At 35.8% G+C, this 25,082-nt stretch overlaps 1 long non-coding RNA gene across 1 annotated transcript in view; it reads right to left on the reverse strand.

The window, feature by feature from the left end:
- The window catches only part of LOC116421481, a 66,741-nt gene extending 41,659 nt beyond the window's left edge, over nucleotides 1-25,082 (reverse strand). Inside the window, exons 1-2 of the long non-coding RNA XR_004231852.1 lie at nucleotides 24,781-25,082; nucleotides 3,573-3,701 (exon numbers count right to left, since the gene is read on the reverse strand). This is a non-coding gene — a long non-coding RNA (uncharacterized LOC116421481). The remainder of the gene's footprint in view (nucleotides 1-3,572; nucleotides 3,702-24,780) is intronic.

Here is a 25,082-nt window from a genome sequence, read left to right on the forward strand (position 1 = left end):
CAAGGCAAGATATTCAAAGTCATTCCCTGGACACTACTGTAAACCTGCTGATAACTGCTCTGCCATGTCTCATAAACCTTCAATAAAAAGGGAGTGGGAGTGCGCCACAAATTCCCCTAGTGCCTGTTTGGAAATTCTATTTGCAGTCTACGATTTATGGCATTGGGGGGAAATGGCTGAAGAGCCACCATTGCTGTTATTATGTCAAACTGTAAAACAGAGAGAGAGAAACAGAGAGAGAGAGACAGAGAGGAGAGAGAGAGAGAGAGAGAGAGAGAGAGAGAGAGAGAGAAAGAGAGAGCACATGCTGCCCTTCTGTAGAGAAAGAGAGAGGAAGAAAGAACTGAGAGACAGAATTGATGCAGTGGGGAGAGAAAGACAGACAGACAGAAACAAAGAGAAAAGGAAGGGGGAGGAGGTGGGACAGAGACAGAAAGAGATAAAGACAGAATCAGAGAGACAGAAACACAGAGAGATAGAGGGGGGATAAAAGTAGATGTGGGGAGAGTGAAGCAAGAAATAGAATATACTGAGGAAGGATTGGTAAAGTAGCATGGAGAAGGGGGAGAAAAGAACAGAAATGGGGGAGGGGACTGGGAGAGATATGAAATGAGAGGGAAAAGAGAGCAATAGCAAAGCAGGGATATGAAGACAGAGACCCAGATAGAAGCTCAAGAGAAAGGCAAGAAGATGCAAAGAGAGAAACAGACAACTAGAAAGACAAAGAAAAAGAGACACAGACAGAAAGAAAACAGAGAAATAGAGAAGTGAGGTGATCGGGGAAAATTCAGGATTGAAACAAATAACAGACAGAAAGAGACAGAGATAAAAACAGAAAGAGGGAGAAACAGAAAGGGGGGAAAGATGAGGTAATTAGGAGAAAAATGAGTATTGAGACAGAGTAGATTGATGCAACCAGAGGAAAAGAGAGAAATGAAGAAAAAAGATTAGGAGAAAGACAGGAAGAGAGAACAAGAAGTGGGGGGTTGAGAAGATAAAGAAGAAAGAGACAGGATGAAGAGAAGGAGAGAGATACACAGAGAAAGGAACAAAGAAGACAGAGGGAAAAAGAGGCTAGACAGAGACAGAGAGACAGACAGATAGTTGGGCTTTGGGTGGGTTTCATTTTAACTCCTTTCAGCTTGTATGTAAAATCCTTCTGTTTTAAAGAGTAAAATTCTTGATTGATCATGCAGGGAAGTCCCTACACTCCCTTTGGGAAAGTACCAGGCCTTGATTAAAAAAGGACCAAATAAATAAATAAATACAGTACCTGTAGAAGGTTAACATGACTGCTAAATGACAAAGATCATAAAAGTAAATGGAATTTTAAAAATTCTCACTGGACTAGATGTAAGAAAAAGTTGTGGGTTCAATTGGAAAAGGCAAATTAATAAAGGTCATAATCAATAAAAGGTTTTCAAGGTCCCAGTCCCAGAAACACTTTATCATTGGTTATATTCTATCTAGACTCTCTTTCCCACCCACTTCCAGAACAGAAGTAAGATGTACCCTCACACCTTACCCATACAAGCCTACAGGGCAACTGAAAGGCACTTTAAGAAAGAAGGCTGCTGCTTGGGCATTTTTTTCCTTGAACAGTAAACAACTTTGAAATCAATTGGTCATCCTCCCTCTTCCATCCCTTCCCCACCTCCCCGCTCCCATCAACATCTGCATCTTTCCTCTCCCCCTCCCCCCAATTCTGTTCCATTGTCCCAGACTGGTGCTGGCAAGGAATCCGGAGGAGCTGAAAGAAAGCAGAACGAAGACTGATAAAAGGGTCAGTTTGCTGAGACAAAAGATGATATCACGTCGAGACAAATTACAGAGGTGCTGTGTCTAAATGTGTTGAAGCAATAACCGCTCTACAACAGCCGTATCAGCAGGACTGCGCCGGGGCCGCTCGCTGCATGCAAAGCAGCCGTGGAGCCAGAGAAAGAGGCGCAGTTCTGGGGGCCACGCAGAGGCAGCTTCCCAGCTGTTCTGGAGCCAGCTTGCTGCTAGGCCCCCTGCAGACCACTAAGCTCAACCTCAGAAAATCGCTGGAAATGAAGTCATTCGGAGGGACAGGTAGCCCCCGACTCCAGGGCAGAGTTCCATCGAGCAGCCAGCGGTATTTCACCAGTCTTATCAGCAATCAATCACCCACTCACTCCGCAGGGGCCAAGAGCCTTTCGGCATCATGCCGGGAGTGATCTTGCAAAGTATACGTTCTCAAACTCAGGGCCAAGGAGTGCAAAAATTCTTGCCTCCCCAAAATGTCATCCTGCTCCTTTCTCTCAACCTCTCTTTTCCCCTTCACTTCCTTCCACTCCACCAAGACTTAGAGCTTCTTGAATAGGATTCTTTCCCACTGCCCTTGAATCAATTAGGCACAATGAATGAACCCGTCCAAATAACAAGCGAATTTTCTTTCTTGCAGTGTTTCATATTAATCTCGTCACCACAGGTATTCCCTGCCATCACTGTCCCCATGATGCATATCCCAAACCATCAAAACTTCTAATCTCGTGTAATTTTTGCAATATTTCAGTTAGTCTTTAACATTTCAAACTTCATAAACACCTTATTTCTCAATCAAAATGTGTTTTGGAAGGAGAAACGTGCATTGGACCATACATATAAAGCAAGTAGGGATTTTAGAAGCCATCATATGCAGTCCCCTCATTTTGTGGATGAAGAAACTAAGGTTTAGTGAGGTTAAGTGATTTATAAATCACCTAGGTAATAAAGGTCATAGATAGCATCTTACTTCAAAGCAGGTACCCTTCCCAGAGCTCTAGGATATTGAACTAATTGAGCCCCTGAGAGAGAACAGATCTGGACTGAATTAGGTCTGCTTAAAAAAAAAAAAAAAAAAACTTTCTTTCTTGCTTTCTTTCTTTCTTCCTTCCTTCCTTCCTTTCTTTCTTTTTTTAAATGAAGACCTGACTGAAAACAAAGTGAGAAATAGGTGCAGAAAAGAATCCTGACTAATGTGTGTTGAGATGGAAGAGGATAGAAGACTAAGAAACAAGTATAAAGTAAAGAGGTGAAAGCTAGATAATCTAAAGAAGTGATTGCTTGTTCTCCTTGGAGCAATGTTGTGGTTCCACCAGTGTTGTCAAGTAAGACATCATGGAATATAGGCCATTGGATGAAAATACTATTCTTTAGGGTCAGTGACATTCAGATGAGGTATAAGGCTCTTCCCAAAACACATACACAAAATATGGTAGCATTACCAAGGATTTATCAAAGTGGCTGACTATGGTTCACATAGGCACAAATGTTAGGACTAGAAGGCACAAAAACATTTCTCAAAACTGAAAAGTCTTAGACGGGAGGCTTGAGTCTTCATCGTTGCTGCACATCAAAGCCAATGGGTTCAGAGGCAAAATGCAAACTTTGATAATCATTTGCTGATTAAGAAAGTGAGAATAGTATTTCTATTTCTGGACTAGTAACTAAACATACAGGACAATTCAGGGATGGACAACGTTATAAAAAAGATTGGTTATGATGCTTTTGTTAGGCATCTTGAAAATCTAATTTTAAAACTTGATGTAAAAAAAAAAATGGAGTTATACCCACTAAGTTGAAAATCACAGGCGGTAGGTACTAGATGAGAAGAAAAAATTGTAGATAAGATGTCTTGAAGTTCACAGGAGTTAAGATCCAGAAAAGGAATGAGTGATAAATTTCATGGCTTCAGATATCTAAAAATAAATAAAAAGTTTAAACATTACAAGAAAAAGGAATTACATATCCTAATACAAAGAAGAATGTGGTCTCATAAACATTACTGAGAAAAATAGGATGAGACCAGTAACTGCATTACAGTATCTTATTCACTGAAAAACAAAACATATAGGTTAAAAAAAAACAGATAAATAAAAATTATGGGCTAAGGAGGTGTTTAGTAGTAATGTCAGACTCAGATAGAAATGAGGGTAATAAACACTAGAAAAAGATCTCTGTGGGCTGCATATTGACTTAGAAAATCATATATTAATATTATCTATCTTCTATTATAGTTTTATTTATTTTGTTAAATTTTCCCAATTACATTTTCATCTGGTTTGGGCTGCATTTGGGAGTCAGCATTATATGGTGTTTGACTTCTGGTATAGAGTCCTGATGAATATGTAAAAAATATTCTTAAATGAGGAAATTCAGGAACCAGAGTAATGGAAAAATTTCGGTTAAAGGTCAATAGTAGTAAGAAGAGAAAGGATATTCTCGGGGAATTATTAAATCTTTTTAAACTTTTTCCACTTGCCAAAGAAATTTTTATGTGACATCAAATATATAGATATATAAAGATGATATACAAAACAGACATTTACTGACAATAAGTCATAATTTTGCAACCCTCACATTGTATTAAAAGATCCCATATGGGGTCAAGAATCACTATTTTAAAAAATTGGATTGTAGACCATTTAGTAATACATAGGATGTGGATAAAAATTTCAAGAAACATATCACAAATTATGGCATTGACCTTACTCAATCTTTTGGTAACATTCTTGTTTTCCATTAAACCAACAACAGTTCCATAATCATTTCCATCAAATTTTTCAGTATCCAAAGACATAGTTCTTCTAGATTGGGTAACTTGAATTTTTCAAGAGAAACTAGATGCTCTTTTACAATTTTCTTACTTATCTTGGGTTCCAACTCCTTTTTAGTTATTTTTAAAAATTCATTCCAATGCAAAATCTGCTCTCCTTGTAAGAGAAAAGAAAAGCAAAATGAGACTTGACCAGCTCTTCCTTCTCTTGGTAATCGGTTATCATCATTCTATTCCCTGGGGCAAAAGTTCTATCACTTCTTTGATATTCTTCCTTTTTTTAATATAACATTTTCCCCCTTAACTTACCTCAATATCCTCAAATCATTCTGAGCTTTAATACTCTTGACATTTTTATAGGACCATGCCACATTCTTGTATTCACTAGTTTCTATTCCCTATTCTTTTCCCTATAATCTATACATATCTGTTAAAATGTACATGTATATATACATACATACATACTATATGTTTTTGAGATCTATATACATACATATTAAAAGACAGCATCCATTTTTTTCTTTCTCATTAGAATTATTTTCTTTTATGTCTTCATGGTTTCTTTCTGAAGGATTTTCCATCTCTTCTAAGCTATCTTGGCTTCATAAATATTTTATTCCTATCTGCTTTCTCCAAATCCCCCATCTCTAATACAAACTCTGGATAATTACTGAGGCCCAACTTCTGTTCTATTTCCCAAACTTATCTTCCATTTCCTCTTTCTATCCAGGTGATTTGTAATATATTCTAATCACAAAATATTTGTTTCCTTCCACTTATCTTCACTAGACCTATAGAATTCTTGTTCATACACAAGTTTTTGCCACACCAATATAAACACTAGCAGCCACTGAAAAGTCACAGCACAAGTCTTTGACAACAAAGCAATTTAAGTCTGGGCAGATCTTGCTTATCTCGGAAAAAAAGCTTCAATTTTAACATAGCTTATGTAGGTTTTACTTCATGGTCTTGAATATTTGGGAACTATACTTAACTAGAGAACTGATTCCTGATCTTTTAGACAGTTATTTTATATGTTTGTTTTAAGACTTCTTTTTCCTGAATTTATGATTGGTCTTTTAGGGAACTCACCCTACATTCCAATCCTCCAAGCTTAGAAATAGGTACTTGGTTTTGGTTGGAGAGTTGGGAAAAAAATGGAAAAGTAACCACTTTTTTTTCTAGAGAAAATGAGAAGTTGTCTCAGCATTAGCCTAAAAATGACACATATTTAGTGACTTTGAGAAACAGCACTTATCTCAGTATAGGTAGTTTACACAATTATATACAAATAATTACCCTGAGAACATGTTTGGAAGAAGGCACCCATATTTTCAAATGTTGAGATAAGACATTTTACAAAATTTTCAGTCAGGGAAAAATTTGTTAAACTTTTAACATACAAATGATAAGTTTAAAGATTATTGATGTTTAATATGCAAAGAAAAGGAAATACAAGAAACCATTCTTAATATAAAAGTTTCCTACACTTGAAAAATGGAAATCACTCGGCTTGGACTACCTTGAAACTATATGGGTCAAGGTTTTGCAAGGATGAATGCTGAAAATTATCTATGCTTATGTTTTGAAAATTTAAAATAAATGTAATTAAAATAAATGGGTCACAGGAATCAAAATAACCACTGGATAACAAAAAAAGTCCACTGAGGCCATGCCAATATACTAACATTCTATAAGGACAATAAGTCGGGAAATTATGATAAAATCTTGAGAATGAAATTCCTAGGACATACAATAAAATAATTATTATGAATAGGAAAAGGGGAATGAATGCCTTAAAAGAATGATCACTAAAGTGCTCATCTACCAAATCATTAATTACTATGCTTTGAGTATTCTTTGGGTCATTTAGTCACTATTCTTTGTCATGTGGGAAAGCTAGTTGGTATAGTAGACCTGGAGTCAAGAAGTTCTTGTTTGGTCAGTTTAGTAGTGTCCAACTGTCAATGACCCCATTTGGGTCTTTCTTGGCAAGGATACTAGAGTAGTTTGCCATTTTCTTTTCTAACTCTTTTTACATATAAGGAAACAAGCATTCAGGATTGAATGACTCGTCCAGAGTTGAACAGCTAGGATATATCTGAAGTTAGATTTGAACTCATGAAGATGAGTCTTGATGATTCCAAACTCTGTGTGTGTTTGTGTGTGTGTGTGTGTGTGTGTGTGTGTGTGTGTGTGTGTGGTGTGTGTGTGTGTGTATGTGTTTATAGCTTTTTATTTACAAAACATATGCATGGGTAATTTTTCAACACTGACTCTTGCAAAACCTTCTGTTCCAAGTTTTCCCCTCCTTCCCCCCATCTCCTCCCCTAGATGACAGGCAGTCCAATACATGTTAAATATGTTAAAGTATATGTTAAATACAATATATGTATACATATTTATACAGTTATCTTGCTGTACAAGAAAATATGGATCTAGAAAGAAGGTAAAAAAAAAACCCAAGAAGGAAAACAAAAAAGGAAGCAAACAATAACAGAAAGAGTAGAAATGCTATGTGGTGATCCACACTCATTTCCCATAGTCCTCTCTCTGGGTGTAGATGGCTCTCTTCATTACTGAACATTTGGAACTGGTCTGGATCATCTCATTGTTGAAGAGAGCCACATTCATCAGAATTGATCATCATATAGTATTGTTGAAGTGTATAATGATCTCCTGATTCTGCTCATTTCACTCAGCATCAGTTCATGTAACTCTCTCCAGCCCTCTCTGAAGTCATCCTGTTGTTCATTTCTTACAGAACAATAATATTTCATAAGATTCATATATCACAAACTCAGTGTTTTATTCACCACTTAGCAACAGTCTCAGACACATATTAGCTGTGTGACCAGGGAAATCACTTAATTTCTATTTATCTTAATTTCTTGTATCAAGGTTATTGTCAGGATCAAATGATTCAATATTTGTAAAGAGCTACCTATCAAGCTACCTGTCAAGATTGTTGTCAGGATCAAATGAGATAGAATTTGTAAAGAGCTTAGCACAACTTCTGGCACATAGCAGACATGGTATACATGATTATTATCTTCCTCCCTCTTCTTTTCATGTGTCAGTCATTTTGTAAAAATCTACAAAATCTAGATATATAGCATACCTCTTATTGATAAGATTAGTAACTGTTAAAGAATGAAATAGTCTAGAATGATCTATTCTAACCAAAGCATGCTGACTCTCTGTGATCCCTGTTTGCATTTCTAGATGTTCACTAATAGTCTCTTGCCTGATTCATTCTAGAACTTTGCCAAGAATCAAAGTCAAGCTCACTAGCCTGTGGTTTATAGCCTGTACTCTTCCCATTTTTAGATATGAGGATATTTGTCTTCCTCCAATACTATAGTATCTCTCCAATTATTCACAATCTATCAAAGATCACTGACAGTGTCTGGGCAATCAAATCTGCCCAACTTTTTAACAATCTAGGAAGTAGTTTACTGGGCAAGATGAGTTGAATTTATCAAGAGTAGCTAGAAACTCTCTAATTATTCTTTCTCATCTAGGTTATCAACTCCCTATTAGTCATTTTTCCTGTTCTTCCCAATCCAAAGATCTTTCTCCTTGATGGAGAAAAAAGAAGCCAAATGAGATTTGAGGAGTTCTGCTTTCCATTCTGTCAGTTATCATCATCCCATTCAACTTGTTCTGTCTGCTCATTCATTTTATCTGATGCAGCTTTTAAATAAAACAAAATAAACTTTGATGTCCCTTGTTCTTTTCCCCATCAGCCTCAGCTTATTGTGAGTTTTAGCATTCTTTACACTATTTTTAAGAGTGTGCCTTGTTTGTATTCATTTTCTGTTCATTTTTGCTTGCTTCCATCCTCTGTACATGTCTTTTTAAAATCTACTGCCAATTTGGGAAGAGATCTCCAGTGGAGTGCCCCAGGATCTGTGTTTGGCCCTGTGCTAGTCACCATTTTTATCAATGGCTTGGATAAAGGCTTAGACAGAATCCTAATTAAATCTGCAGATGGCACAAAGCTGGGAGAGATAGCCAACACAGTGAATGACAGAATAAGGATTCAAAAAGATCTTGACAGGCTAGAACACGATATTGTTCTATGCACGATTTGCATTGAATAAGATGAAATTTAATAGGAATAAATATAAAGTTTTATGCTTGATTTTTTAAAATCAACTTCAGCAGAAGGACAGAGGGGGATACATGGTTAGACAGTTGTTTATGTGAAGAAGATTTGAAAATTTTGGTGATGGCAAGCTTAATATATATCAACAGTGAGACATGATTTAAAAAAAAAACCCTAATGCTCTTTTAGACTACATTCACAGAGATATATCACCTAGGAATAAATAATAATTCTTCCCTTTAGAAAGAGAGCTGGTGGTTCAATGCATTAGAGCACTGGACTTGAGAGTCAGGAATACTTGAGTTTGCATCCTACCTCTTGGTTACAAAGGAATCAGGTAGTCAAATTATAACTTAAATTTCCCTCCTTTCACTTTAAATCCAAGGCTCTTTCCATGACACCATTTCTTTGGATGACTTTATCATCTTCTATCCTTCTATAAATCTAAACAAGATAATTTACTATTTAATTAAATTTTGTCTTACATTAATCATTCATTTTTGTGAATACTAATCATATCTGCCCAACTAGATTTTAAGTCCCTTGAGAGCAGATTAATATTAGGCCTCTTCTTCTCCTATTGTTTTTATCCCACCATTTAGCACATGATAGTTTGCTGATTAATTATTAGTCAAGTATAGGGTTCTAGATAGTTTGACAATAATATTCATTGTAATAACAAGCGGTTAAATATCACTTAAAACTTTTCAAAGTAATAAAATTCAAACAAAAAAGTGATATCCCCCAATTCACGGTAAAGTTTTATAAAGATATTCAGATGTAAAATATAGAAATTCTTTTTGGCTTCCATTCAATAATTGCCAATTGTCCTTCATATCTAACTTTTCTAAAGTTCTATTCAGTTTCATTTTTGTTTATCTTTTTATTAGATTTGCCTAAGTCTGAATAAAATACTTTGAAGTCTCCCACTATTATAATTTTACTATCTATCTCTGCAATTTGATTAGCTTTTCCTTTAAATAAATAGATTTTCCTACCAGCTATACTCTTCTGGACACTCCTTCTTTCCCTTCTCTTCTCTTTTTTCTTCTCTTTTCTCCTTATTTCTTTTCTTTTCAACTCAGCTCTCTTCCTTTCTCTTCTTTTTCATTGCTTTTACCATCTCCCACGAGTTCGATGATCATTTTTAAGTCAATGACCCCCAAGTCTACATTTTTACTTGTAAATTGTTTTTCTCAGATCTAATCCCATGTCACCATCTACACCCTACTTATTTTCATCTTGAAGTCCTATAGATATCTTTATTCAATCTAAAATAAACCTCATAACCTTTCTTCCTAAATCTTCCATATTGTAGTCATTGTAGATGTTTTCCACAATTTTTTCAAGTTATTATCAGCCACACTACAATTCCAATTTAGAAAATATGTTTGTGAATAGTATATTAGAGGACTAAAATAGAGAGAACACATTCTGACAATATTTACTAGCCAAATTACTTTTCCTAGCTGTGAGTTGTTATCCTTACTGTTTTATGGGCCTCATCTGCTTTAATAATTCTAAGGAAACTTAAGAACTAACTACTAAAATGATGGTGACCAGTTTTGCAAATACAACATATTATATAAGCATTCAACGATAATGAATTGAATACTATATCTTTCATTTATGTATTTATTTTCTAGAAAACATTTTATTGGGCATTTATATATTTCTATGGAGGAAGCTATCACCTTGAATTATTTTTCCTCATTCTTCCAATCCAATCATTTACTACATTTTGCTCATTTTACCTCTATATCTCCTTAATCTGTCCCTTTTTCTACACTTCCACAATTACCAACCCTAGTTCATGCCTTCATTACCCTACTCTTGGACTTTCAATATCCCCCAATTGGTTTCCTTGGGTTTTTTTCCTCTGTGGAGGTTTTGATTCATTCCACTTCCATAGAATGATCAAATTGATTAACATAAAGTATTGATCTGACAACATAATTCCTGTGTTCAAAAGTTTGGGTAGCTCCCTATTGTCTCTAAGATTAAAAAAAAAACTTTTATTTTTGGAATTCTTTAAAATTCTCATCAGTTTTCTAATTCTGATCTTGTTTTTAATAAGATATATCTATCTAAAGTCATATTCTAGTCATGGGTCTCACTCCACATGAGAGATCAAACATTTTTTTCCTTATGTTATGTCATTTATTTCTTTGTATATAAAGATCTGTATTAGAGTATTTTAGGAACTCAATTCAAAAGACCAAGAAATGTAGGCAGTTTAGACCAATATGCTTGGATGTGCAGGCAAAGGATTTGGGAGACCTTGGGCTACGCAATTTATACCATGTAATAAGCAGTTACTTCTTCCCTGGGTAGAGAAATGGTCATAAATGATAAGTAATTTCTGTTTTGTTTTGTTTTGTTTTAATCCAAACTACATTCTTGTGTTCTTTGAAAAGTTTGATGCACAGATCACTCTTCTTCTGAGTAGAGTCACAATGATTTTTGTGATGCTGGGAAGTCCCCTTTAACCTTTTAAAAGTTTTTACTGATGGTAGCTAATAGTTAAAATTGTAACCTTAGATAATCATTTGAGCAGCTAAAGATTTTGATTGTGATATAGTAGAAAGAGCTCTAGATTTGGAGTTACATAATTACAGAAATTGAGAATTAGAGGGTAACAAAGAGACAAATGAACGTATGTTGGGGCAAAGAGGAAAAGAAATAAACTTTTATATAATGCTGTGTACTAAGGATTGTGCTAAGTGCTTTTATAATTATCTCATCAGATTGAATAACACAGCAGCTAAAGTTGGTAATATTATCATTCCCATTTTACTGTTAAGACAAACAGAGGTTAAGTGATTTGCACAGGTTCACAGTTAATAAATGCCTGAGGCCAGATTTGAATTCAAGTTTTCCTGACTCCAGCATCAGTGGTTTATTCACTGTGCCTCCAGTTACTTCTCTCCTCACCAAGATAGCTGAAAGATATTCATTGAATATTTGTGTAAATACATCTAGTGAAGGCAAAATTCTTTGTTCATTCCACTTGAAGAAACATTTGTTAGGAAATCTTTCTTTGCACCAACTCTGAACTTGCTTCTTTGCACTTTCAAACCATTGATCCCACTTCTGACTTCTGGGGCCAAACAGGACAAATCTAACTCTTTTCACCTAATGTCCTTTTGGATATTTGAAGTTTTCATATTCCCCCCTCAATCATTCTTTCTCCAGACTAAATATCCCTAATTCTTTCAACTGATCCTCATATAATCATGAGACTGGAACACAAAGAACTCTGATATTTAAATTGCCTTTCTCTAGATGCTCTCATCTTTCCTAAAATATGGTGCTCAGAATTAAACATAATACTACAGTCAAAATAGAGAACAATTTATAATTTAGTCATTTCAGCTATCTCTGACCTTTCATGACTCCATTTGGGATTTTCTTGGCAAAAATATGATGGCAATTCTCCATTTCCTTCTCCAGCTCATTTTAGAGATGAGGAAACTAAGGCAAACAGCATTAAGTGATTTGCACAATTTACTAGTCAAATGACTAGTAAGTGTCTGAAGTTGGATGTGAACTCATGTCTTCCTGACTCCAAGCTTAGCACTCTATCCACTGTACAACCCAGTTGCCCCAACTTAAATAAGGTTATATAGTTGAATTTGGAACCAGAACCCAGGTCTCTGACTCCCAATCTATTACTAGATTTTCAAGGCCATCCTGGCCCCTGTTGCTTCCTTCTACAACAGTATTTTAATCCTTCCTACTTTTACTAAGTCCAAAGATCTTTCCTAGCTTATCCACCAAAGGGCTACAAGGGATTCTCACATGTGTACTGATCAATGTCTGATGCGTAGCCTCACCCAGATGGCCTTTCAGAGTGGGCAAAGATTGATACTATGTGTGTATTCCCATCCTTCTCTCCTATTAGCATTCTTTTCAGACCCATCATTATGGATTAGGAAAGATTCTGCTGCCCAAGAAAGCTGTAGAAGGAGAAATGCATCCCCAATTGGGACTTCCTTATATTTAGAGAAGCATAGTTTGTCTTTGTTCTGAGCGGTGCTCCATGCATCCAAAATTACCTTCACAGATAAATCAACAGTTACAATAAGACCTTTAATTTTTATTCTGGTTTCCTTCCAAAGGAATCAGATTATTCAAGATAAAGTCATCTCATGTGTCCTCCTGATATTCCTAACATTGCCATTCTGCATCCTCCATGAAATCTTTCCTGATTTTATTGTTCCCTTCCTGTTTAGTACCTCATGTAGCATTTTGTTTGGTAACTTTTAAATACACTTATCTTACAATTGTTGTTCTTTGTCCTTTGTTATTGAAGAGGACCATGACATCAGGGAGATGATGCTATGACTTGCAAGTGAATTGGATTTAAGTGATGGAGGGCTGTGCAAGGTCACCTGCCTCATTTTTCCCTCCAGAGCCATCTGAGTCCAGTGGCCATATATAGATCAAGATGACTTATATTGCACCACCTACATAATCAGATTGTAAACTCTACTACAACCAATGCCAATACTGAGAACCCACTGATCTCAGTCAAATTATCTCCTCCCCTCCCAATCCTGCATTCAGCTGCCTTTTACATGTTGTCTCTCCCCCCCCCCCCCACTAAAATATGAGCTCCTTGAAAGTAGGAAGTCTTTCTTTTTGCTGGTATTTGTTATTTCTGGAATTTAGCACAATACTAGCATATAGTATGATGAATGACTACTGATAGGAGAGGGGCAGACAAGTCAGCAGCAGCTGAAGCAGCGAGGCATCCTGAAGGAGAGACAGGAGGCAGCATATGCCAGGTGGATCAAACCACTCTTTGTACCATCTTTCCTCTGGCCTCAATAAAGATAGCCCAGAATCCTGAGCCAGAGACCCTCAATAGTAGTCCTGCCTCCCTACTTCCTACTCAACAGCATGGATATTTTCCAATTTCAAAATCCTAGCACATAACTTGAATAGGGAAGAAATAATTTTATTCCTTTTTCAAGGATTTATTTTTCTTTCTTTCCACCCATGCTATATTGGAAAACATAGGATATAGGTAAAGCAAGGGCAGTGAGGGTGCCAGTACAGAGACATGGTAGTAAAGTACAGAAAGTGAGAAACTCAACCAGAGGGAAAGGGCAGTTAAACAGGTTGGGACTAGGATTCTTCCCCAAATGGAGGTGCAATTAATAAAAGTCAAATGGTTAGTCTTGGCTTGGTACTTGGGACTCCATAGGCATTATTTTTACTGGCTCCCCCTTATGTTTGGAATTCTCTTTCTGTTCATCTCAGTCTCCTGATCTCTAAAGCATCTTTGAAGTCCCAGTTACAATCTTACCTTCTACAGGAAACCTTTCCCAATCCCTCTTTGTTCAAAAGCCTTCACTCTGTCAGTTATTTCCAATTTGCAATATATCTTATTTTTAGCATGGTTTTTTACATACCATATCCCCATTAGATCACAAGTTCCTTGAATATGGAAAATACTTTACTTTTCTTTGTATCCCTAGTACTTACTTAGCATGGTGCCTTCCACATAGTAGGTGATCAGTAAAATGTTTATTGACTGCCTAATTTGGGACAAAGAAGTTAGGGCATCATATATTCCATCCTCCATTGGTAGAGGTCAGGAAACACAGGCTCAGAGAATCATGGTGACTTGTCCATAGTTAAACTGACTTCTACAGCTAGTGTGAGATAGCATCATTCTGAGGACTTACGAGTCTTTTGATTCTAAAATAAGTCCTCTTACTAATGTCTACCTAAAGCTTAACTTTTGATAAATCCCATTAAGATTTCAGCCTATTGACTGGCCATTTTAATCCCAAAGTATCCAGTTCATGGATTGAAAAATGTACCTATTTCCTTCCTCTGAACTATATAAACTACATACAAAGAGACATTTGATATAATTTAATCCCATTTTTTTTACAGATGAAAGAAATGAAACCCAGTAAGATTGCTTTATCCAAAAATAGCATTTTTGAAATGCTGATCTGCTCATGATGCTTTATACAAAGGAAATTAAGAAGATATGGTGATTTCTATCCTTTTGTGATGCATGTATACCATTTATGGACAATTGAACAAATCTTTAACAAATTCATTAATTCAGTAAACTATTTTTAACATTACGTATGAGCAACTAGACAAACTGTCTACTAACAGATTATAAGTCCTACTAGATAGGGTTTATAGACAGTATGGGTTAAGCAGGCATATGGAGGGAAATCAGCTACCACATAGAAGGGTACATAAAAAGGCACTATGGCAAAATAAGTGAGCTGTGGATGAGCATTTATTATAGAAGACCTGAGTTCAAGTTTCATTTCTACTACTTAAATGATGTGTGACCTTGGGCAGCCTCTTCAGAATCTTCATTAGCAAAATGAGAGGGGTGGATTAAAAAATCTGTAAGGTTCCATCTCCAAATGAATGGTCTCTATTTGTCTATGTCACTCACTGTCTCTATTTGTCTCCCCCTCCTCCCTTCCCCTCCCCTTTCCCCCTCTCTCTTCCTTTGCCTCTCCCCTTTGCCTCTCCCCTTCTCTCTTTGTCTCTCTCTGTCACTGTCCCTCCCTCCACACACACACACACACACACACACACACACACCAGTTAAATTGGATGATAACTAAAGTACTTTCTAGTTCTTAGGATCTCTGACTCTAGCTATTGTAGGTCTGGCCAGGTAAGTTTGAGAATGTAGATCAGAAGACTTAAAGCTGATAGAATTCTTGGAGATTTTTGAAATCAGTCCTCTCATTTTACTAATACCCTTGATAGTAAAATGACTTATTGACAGTTACAGCTGAGCTGAGATTTTAGCCTAAGTCCTCTGACTGCAAATACAGGGTAGTTTCACTTTAAGGATGTCAGTCAAAATGTCAAGAAGGAAAACAGTAGGGAACAGACATCAGAGGCATATACTGATACCCTGATATCAAATGCTGATTGCTCAATCTCTTTTAGACAGTTTGCCATATGTGAGTGGGCAAAAGGTTGTATGCTTTTAGAAAAAGGGACATACAGCTCGGGAGAAGCCCTGGAGATATTATTTGTGACTGATTGAAACAGGAAATAATTTTTTAAATAGGCTTTAAATAAACTTGGTTAATATTCCTCATTCTGCAAAGCAAGGGAGTTCAATTTTACATAGAAATAATGATAGTTCATTTTTTGAATTTTTCTCAAGAATCAAAAACTTGATAAAACAAGGTCATTTCTCTGGTTGTGAGATGAAAACTAAAACAACCTGAGTGGATTCTTTAAAAGGTTACCACTGGTGCTCCACAAAGTGACCTTATCTTAATGAAGTGATGTACACCCTATCTATTTGGGGAGGTATGATGCTATTGCAAATTTGAGGGGAAGATGATGCTATTATAAATCATTGAAAATTTGTCTTTATCTCCTCTGTAATTCACTCTACCATCTCTAATAAGTTATTCTCTTTTCCAGTCATCTAGTTCAAGTCTAGAGATAGCAAGGCTGAGTGAGCAGAGGTCTGAACTTGATATATTGGAGACTTGGCTTTAAATTCTACTTCTGATCCTCATTGGCTGGATGGCCTTGAGCAAGCCAATTCACCCGAGTCTCATTTTCCTTGTGGCAAAATAAGGATTATACTATTCACTTTGCACTATTTTTTTTCTCATGAGGAAAGTATTTTATGAGCCTAAATATGCTATACATATGTTACTATTATTTGAAAGAATGAAAAAGGGTCAATTAGGTACTTAACTATATGCCAGGCTCTCGGCATACAAATATTGAAGTAAAATAGTCCCTGCCCTCAAGGAGTTTATATTCTAGTGGAGAAGCAAAGGAAATTTTGTCTCTGGAGTCTAAAGGATTCATCCTCCTCTTTTAGCAATTCTCTATTCTTGGTAGAGATGGACTCAAATTTTCAAGTTATAACAGTAGTACCATCAACAGTGTATCTTCTTTCCTGGTACCACCAAGCAGCTCCCCACATGCTATAATGACTCCCTGTACAACCACAATTTGAGATGCAGCCATGTGGAACCATCGGGTTTAAAACTAGAATAGATCTTAGAAATCATTTCTTCCAAACGGTTTTTCAGAGGAAATAAATGAAGTTCAGAGAGGACCAACTTATCCAAGATGGCATAGATATTAAATGGCAAAATTGAGAGTTGAATCCAGGTCTTTCTTGAATCTAAATAAAGTTTTTTTTTTTCCAGGATAGCCCTTAGACAAGGATGTTTTGTGTCAAGATTCCACCCATTTGTGGAGCCCAGATAATCAATGCTTGTTCATATGACCAGAATATCACCCTCATCCATTGCCAGATATTACTCCTAAAAATCTCATAATTTCAGCCTGTCAAGTTTTTTCATAATACAATGTCCTGTCAGAATGAATTTGAAATCAGAAGATCTTGGTTTCAATCTTGTTTTGCTGCTTATTACTTATGTAATTTGGGGAAAGTTACTTTATACCTATCCAGACCTCAATTTCTTCATCTGTAAAATCAGGGAATTAAACAAAATGACTGCCAAAGAACCTTCTAGCTCTTTGTATATAATTCCTTGATTCTAATAGGAAAGACAGACATTTAGGGGAAATTTAGCAAGACTATTTTATGAATAAAGCACCAATCTTGAAGCTGAGGGTAGCCTATCCTTTCTGAGAATGTCTTGTTTCCAAGTCAAACCATTCCATTATCTTGACCAAGAAAACCCCAAAATCATGTCATAAAGAGTCAAACATGACTTATAATGACTGAATAACAAAGAGAAAAGAGCCTGTTTGTTAGAGAATTCCATATGGAATGATATCAGAAGCTGAAAGTTTGTGGGTACTGTGATCTATTGGTCCCGAGTTATTAGAGTAGGTGGTATCTGAAAATGAAGATGAGGAACACAATAACCTGAGTGTGTCCATCTTTGTAAACAATTGGAAAGGAACAATTGTAATGATGGAGAAAATGGATAGCAACTAACATAGGGACCCTTTGTGAAAATTCTGAAATGATCAGAATGATTTATTCATCCCTCAGTCTCCATCTATACTTATCACTTATCATTCATACTTATTTTACCATGGAATCAAGGCAGGAAAAATTTAATAGGGTTGAGATTATCTATTCCACATGAAGAAATTGAGTACAGAAATAAAAATGACTTTCATACAGGGTTAACAGGTGTATAACACAGGGTTATACAAGTAGTGATCAAGTCAAGATTCAAAAACAGATTCTCTGATTTCAGTTCCTATATTCATCCTACTACATCAGGCTAAGGGATAAAAATGCTCCCTCCTTTACTGTGCCATTTTCCTTAAATGTTGGAGAGAAGTATTTACGAATGTAAGTATTTACCAAGAGCAGTATTTCCCAGTGAATTGTTTCTCTCCTGTTAGTACTTTGACCCTCTGCCTTCTTCTCCTTCCAGCTTCTTTCTACTTTCACACTCCAAATTTATTTACATTAAGTTATTTTAAATATTGAATAACATACCCAGTAACATTTCTAAGCTATCATTTTATTTTTTAAAATCCCAAGTTTGCTTGAAAATGCAGATCTTTCAGTACTGTGTTGAGTGATCTCTGATGTTTGTTCATGGGTGTCCCTTTCTGCAATGTCTCAGGCCTCAGACTTCCTGGATCACCTTCAATTTTCCCTAATAGCCATTATTGCTCCCAGCATGCTTTGAGTTTTGTTAGATGTCCTGGATCCAATGTGAAAGCAGAGTTCATTAGCTCCAGCAATTGCCGGGCCTGGCTTACCGGAATATCAGAGTTTATGGTCTCTGTCTGAATCATCTGTTTGATGTAATTCCCCAACTGAGTCATTTTTCATTATAAATTCCCCTTTAAGACCTCAGATTTCCAAGGCTGGGATCCTCAGTGCACTTCTCAGGGGCAGCAGCACCAATATTGAGGCAATGTCTCACACCTCTGGAGGCTGACGCCTCATCTCACTGCATGACAGATTACAGCAAGGGCTCAAAAACAGGTGGAGGCGTCTGAAGGACAAAACCTCAGACCTGAATTCTGCCTCACATTCTTGAGCAGACTTGCAGCCCAACATAAGGGAAGGGGAAGGCTCTTACTAGCTTCCCTGTCAACATCCTTTACACCTTTGTTATGTTACAGAGTCCTCAAGGATTTACAAGGTCACAGATGTACAGGTCAAGAAAGGATTAAATGAGAAGAAAATCCGGATTCCGATTCTTCCTTTGATACTGGTTATTTTTCCCCCTTCTAAGGCAGTGTCAACTCTGCTTTTTTAAAATAAAAATCTCATTTTATTTTTCTGTAAACTATTTCATCACCTCCTTCTGAGAAGCAGCACAGCTTAGACTAATCTTGGAGGCAAAAGAATATCCTTGGAGTCTTAGTTCTTACTAGCCCATATTGCCTTCAAGTAGATATTACTCCTTGGAGCCTCAGTTTCTTCATTTGTTAAGATGCAAATACTAAAACTAAAATCCTACTTCAGAGAATTTCTGTGAGGATCAAATGAAATGAATATGAAATAGATGTTTTGTTAGCTACAAACTGGTAGAGAGAGAATGTCACAGACATCTGTCAGTTTAATAACACATTTTATGGACAACTAGGTGGCACAGTAAATAAAGCACCAGCCTCGGAGCCAGAAAGAGCTGAATTCAAATTGACCTCAGACACTTATTAGTTTTGTGACCCTGGGCAAGTAATTTAACTCTCTTTGCCTTAGTTCCTCATCCATAAAATGGATTGAAAAAGAATTGGCAGACCATTCCAGGAACTTTGCCAAGGAAACCCCAAATGGGGTCATGAAGATTCTGAAATGACTGAACTACAAACACACTTTATTAACTTGATATGTGTCTGAGCTAAAATTCAAGCCAAGAGTTTCTTTCTCTAAGACCAGAGTTTGTTTTCTACCGTATCACACTATATCAATGTTGATAATTATATCTGCATAGTAATTGAGAATGAAAAAGCATTTATTAATTACCTATTTTATCCCAAGTAATGTTATCTATACACACTCTATCTCTATATGTATCAGTTTATATATAATATATATACACACATACATATATGTAGATAGATAGATAAAGTACTTAGTAAATACCATCTCTTTTACAATTGCTAGCTGTGTAACTTGGCCTAATTCTTTTTTTTTAATCTGTTTCCTCATCTATAAAATGGTAATATTAATATTTGTATATTTGCTTTTCATTTCACAGGATCACAGGATCATTTATCTAGAGTTGGACCTTCAAAGGCATCCAATCAAAATCCCTCCCTTTATAGATCTGGAAACTGAGGCCCAGAGAGATTGCAACTTTCTTAGTGTCACATAGATTGTGAATGGCAAAGTTGGGATTTAAACTGAGAGCCGCTGACTGCAAATTCAGTGTTCTTTCCACCTAATTCTCAAGAGCATTGTGGACACAGCATGTTGCAGAACTTACTGCAAAATATACAATGTGAACTATCACGATTTCCTGCTTTTCCCTTTTGTCTCCAAATTGAAAGTAGTAACCTTGCACAAGGGAGAATTTCTCATTATCTAGTTAGGAACATACAGAAAATATAGGTTATCTTTGGCTATTTAGAAAATAAGTAATCTGGAGCTAAAGTAGATAGATAATACATACATACTTAAAAACAAAAATGAAAATTTTAAATAGAAGTTCTAAAAGTGTCACTTTTATTAAAGTGGAACATGTTAACAATGCCCTTGTTTCCTCACACAACTTAAGATCTAAACTAAAGGGTTTTCACCCACAATCATCTTAAACGTTCCAGCAAATAACATGGTGGGTGGATAAAAACCCTGGCATTTCTTTATATCCCTTTTTCCCTTCTTTCCCTTCCCCCCAACTGAAATAAAAGTAATACCTTCTCTCGCATATGGAATCAACATCCCATTCTCCCCCTTTCCACTAAAAAAGGTTCAAAATTGAACACTGATTTATACTGTAAACATTAGGATGACTCCTACAAATTTATAACAACAGGGGACATTTGAAACATGCTATAGCTAGGTTCATGGACCTCTGTGCAAAGTTTGGCACCAGTTTAAAGCTTTCTTCTGCCTGAATCAAGAATTCCTCTGCATGAATGATCCTCTCCCCTCACCCACCCCAAAACACACACACAAAAACTCTTTATAATAATCATATTCCTGCTCTTACTTCATTTTCCCTTTATAATAATAATGATAGCCTATCTATATATAATGGTGGAATTGGGGGGGGGGCAGAGGAAGAAAGCGGTCTCCAAGGAATACAGGAATATAATTCTGAGGTCTTCCAGACCAAGCAAATAATTTGCATCCATTTGTATAAGTTATACATCAGTATAGGCTTCTCTTTATCACTGCAACTTAATGAAATAATTCAGACAGGCAAGAAAGAAAATGACTTACTCAGGGAAGCCTGACCCTTTTAGTGTTAAATCATTTGAATGATAATTTGCATATATTTGCACAACTTGTGCATTAATACAGGACCTTTTCTCTTGTATTTGGAATTAATGAAAGAATTTGACCACCTTTGAAGAGTCAAATGCAGAAAGTGAGCCAACCTAACAGAAAGAGGCTTTCAACATATAGATTTTTAAGTTCAAGTTCTGCAGCTCTCCACGGTGTCATGAAGTTATCTACCAAGTACTCAGTCAAATTAACTTAAATGGACATCAATGATGCTTTTTTAATAGTTCTAAGAATACTTTTTTTTTGGAAAAAGTAGAGCAACATTACTAGCTATATTTATGTCAAGTAAAAGAACAAGAAAGGGACCTATTTGAAGCCAGGATGAAGAAAACCAAATAAGCAAAAGAGGATATAATCCTGAGAAGGAACATTTTCACTCAGAGACAATTCAAGATCTAAACTAAAGGGTTTTTACCCACAATCATCTTAAGCATCCAAGAATAATGGGTGGATAGAAACCTTGGCATTTCTTTATATGGCTTTCTCCTTTCTCTCCCTTTTCTGCCAACTAAAATAAAAGCATACTTTTCCTTACATATGGAATCAATATCCCATATCCCCCTTTCCTACTTAAAAAAGGGAGTAGGATATTATTGATTAGGAGGTCAGTTCAATAATGGGTTCAATTTCAATGAGAGAGGGAACAATCTAAATTTGCTTCACACAGGAATTGGGAAGAACTCAGGCCCTCTAAGAAGAAGACTACTGCAATTAGATACTGGAGAAGGGAAGATAGTCTAGGAGAAGAGCATCTATCACTCAGACTATTTTAAGACTGGGAGATTAGGCAAGGTAGGGAAGGAACTAATTACCACCTGCCTCCACTTGCCCTGATGAAAAGTTCCATTTGTATAATGGTAGGTTAAAACTCTGACAAATATAAGCAATTATTTAACCAATATTTCACTTTGTTTTTTCTATCATAGAGAATCATCATTATACAGGAACAAAAGCAGTTAAGGAAGGAATTGAAATCAAGATGAGTGGAGAGAGCATAGATTAGCATGAAATGAATTATCTGGCCCAAACAAACTTCATCTTAAAGTACTGATTGAATTTGCAAATGCGACTATTCAACCATCATCATCTTCATGAATTAAGAAAATAGCAGAGGAACTGGGAAAATATCATCTTGATTTTCAAAAAAGAAAGAAGTGAATAAAATAAAAAACTATAGGCTGGTTCACTGATTGTCAATCCTTGCAAAGTTCTAGAACAGAGCACTAATACTTAGAAGGGGAAAGGTGGATCACTTTGAGACAATATGGGTTCATCAAAAATAAATCATGCCAGATTAATCCCATTTCCATTATAATAAAATAACTAAACTAGCAGAACTAAGAAGTACCAAAGATGTATTACATCTACATTCCCACAAAGCAGTTGGCAAAGCTTCTTACCACCATATCCATGTGATTAAGAGGGAGAAACATTAGCTACATGATTGAAAATTAAGCAAGGGAAGTAGAAAAGTAAAAGACTTTATAATATAGTGGATGGTGGACTCAAGAGTCAGAAATATCCAGATTCAAGTCTTTTGACAGACTGAATGACCATGGGTAAGTCACTTAAATCCTCAGGGCACCAGACAACTCTCTATGACTATAAACTGCCTTAGTAGAAGGAGGGTCATTGCATGTGATTTCCTCCACTGATGAACAAAAACAAAGGATGAACAGAATAGATATGAACAAAAATAGAGAATCATTGGTGAGTTGCACCTTACTATCTGTTTTATGCCTTACCTGACATTTATGATCAAAGATTTAGTAAGCAAGGTTACCTGATTTTTATTTCTTTCAAGGAAGCTTGAATAAGTTTAATGTATGTAGCCTTTCAGGTAGAGTTTTAGTGTTCCAAATATTGTTTTATAATCAACAAAAATAAGTATATTGATATCCTTTATACTGTATATCATTCGTTCAATTGGGTGATGGCAATGCTATGACCTTCTATTTGTAAAATATTCGCAAAAACCTTTCTGTTGAATGAATGAAAAGTATTACTCTATTCCTTAGTCATACCTTCATTGAAAATGCCCTTGATGTGTATAGATAATTGTCATAAAAATTTATATTGGTGAGAAATTAGGCATATAGATCAATATTTGATATTGTTTACCTATTTTTGATATTAATAAAGGCCAAGAATTTTTCTAACTTTTTAAAATTGTTCCCTCATTTAGATAACTTTTTTGTGACAAGACTAATGACAAGATCATTCCCCCAACTCCCTCACATTGCTTCAGTTCAGCTGTTGTCCCCATCCTAATCTGCTTTAATGCCATTTCTGCCCATTTTATAAGTATATGTAAGTCCATTTTCCATTTTCTACTGCTTGATGTCCTCCTTAAATAATTATTTTTAAATGTTCTCAAGATGATTTTGCTTAGTTAGGTCTCACACTGGAGGCCTTTCTGATCTTTCTGATTTTGTCTATCATAAAATGTTTCTCAGTTCTATGAAGCTCTTATGCTAATAACTTCCATCATTTCCTTCATATGTAAGATTTTACAAATAAATTTATCTGCAGTATTACCTTTAACAGCTATCTCTCTCCTCCTGAGAAGTACCTACTGATTCTGACCATACTAAGGTTCTTTTGGTCTCCTACCATGGCAGCCAAAGTCAACACAAATTTCAAAAGTAAACTCATTATGTCAAATACAGGTCTTTTTTTTTTTTTAAAGAATGCTTTTATGATATGAGCAATGAGATTTTTATGTAGTCTACAATTCCTTGGCTATCTTTGTATCTTACCTAAAGTTTGAATTTAACCCATTGTATTGCACAAAGTTCTACAAACAGTAGGTTTTTGAAGATCATCATATTATGATGATCCTCAAATATTTACTGTATAATAAAATAATAATAAAACTTCTAGGTGGCACAGTGCATAGAGTATAAGCTTTGATGTATGGAAGGCAGAGTTCAAATCTGGCCTCAGATGCTTACTAGAACATTTAATAGTAATTATGAAAGAAGAACTAAGTCAAGTACATAGAGCATATCTGTGTAAAAATTATAAGGGAGGTAGGAGAATGATCTTGTCATTAAAATGATCTAAATGAGGGGAAAGTTCTAAAAACAGAAAAAATTTTGGCTTTTATAAATATCAAACATAGATAAGCAAATCAGTTACTGATCTTTTTGCCTACTTTCCCACCAATAAGAATCATATATAAATATCAAGAACAACAGATTAATGTTTTTCATTCATTCAACAGAGAAGTTTTTTCAAATGATATTTTACAATATTACAATTGTACAATTAAATATTTACAATAATATTTTACAAACAGAAGATCACATCCCTGCATCACACAATTGAATGAATAGTATACAACATACAAGACAGCATTGTACTTACTAGCAAATCACTTAAGGTCTCTCTGCCTCAGTTTCCTCAACTATAAAATGGAGATAATAGCTGCACCTATCACAGGATTGTTTTGAGGATCATGAGAGATATTATTGGTAAAGCACTGAGCATGAAGCACTTAGCACAATCTTTGGCACATGAGAGATACTTATTAAATGCTTATTGTCCTTTCAATAGATATCATTTGCCTAGCACTTTAAGGTCTGCAAAGCACTTTATAAATATTATTATTCATGTGTGTATGTGTGTGGAGACAGCACTGAAAGATACAAAAATAAATAAAACCTGGTTCTGTACCTTTAACCCTTATTGAGCATGTCTTCAGGCAGAGTAGTCACAGGCAGCTCTAATGAATATATAGGTCCTGCTGACCCTGGGGAAAAATAGAGTTATCATCAACTATTCTGAATAATGTTAGCAGTGCTCAAATCCCAACACAGCAGGTTGCCAAGGCCTCAGACAAATGAGACACTTTTGGGGGAACACAAATACTCTCCACTTTCCTGGCAGTCTTTCTGTGATGGTCAGAGCACCAGTAGAAAATCATATTACAGAGAGAAAAGGGCACAAACAAAGGAACATAGAACTATGGCAACCAC

Source organism: Sarcophilus harrisii, chromosome 2 (assembly GCF_902635505.1).
Source record: "Sarcophilus harrisii chromosome 2, mSarHar1.11, whole genome shotgun sequence".
In the NCBI taxonomy this organism is placed as follows: Eukaryota; Metazoa; Chordata; class Mammalia; order Dasyuromorphia; family Dasyuridae; genus Sarcophilus; species Sarcophilus harrisii.